The sequence below is a fragment of the Antrostomus carolinensis genome, unplaced genomic scaffold (genome assembly GCF_000700745.2).
Source record: "Antrostomus carolinensis isolate BGI_N321 unplaced genomic scaffold, ASM70074v2 scaffold27996, whole genome shotgun sequence".
Lineage (NCBI taxonomy): Eukaryota > Metazoa > Chordata > Aves > Caprimulgiformes > Caprimulgidae > Antrostomus > Antrostomus carolinensis.
The window spans coordinates 43,016-43,228 of NW_010320220.1; positions in this window are offsets into that span (position 1 = coordinate 43,016).

Genomic DNA, 213 nt, shown 5'->3' on the forward strand with positions numbered 1-213 from the left:
GTCCCCGACATAAACTTCCGGGTTGGGCCAGAATTGGCTGCGTAATCGTGTCCCATGCACGACTTTTTGTTTTCAGACCCTTCGTCTCTTCCAGGATCCCTCTAATAGCATTAGGAGCCCGGAGAAGGGCAAAGGGTTGTGCCTGCCGGCGGCCTCCAGAGCCACTTCAGCACCATAAATCACCCCCCAGCCCCCCCCGTTTCACCACAGCGG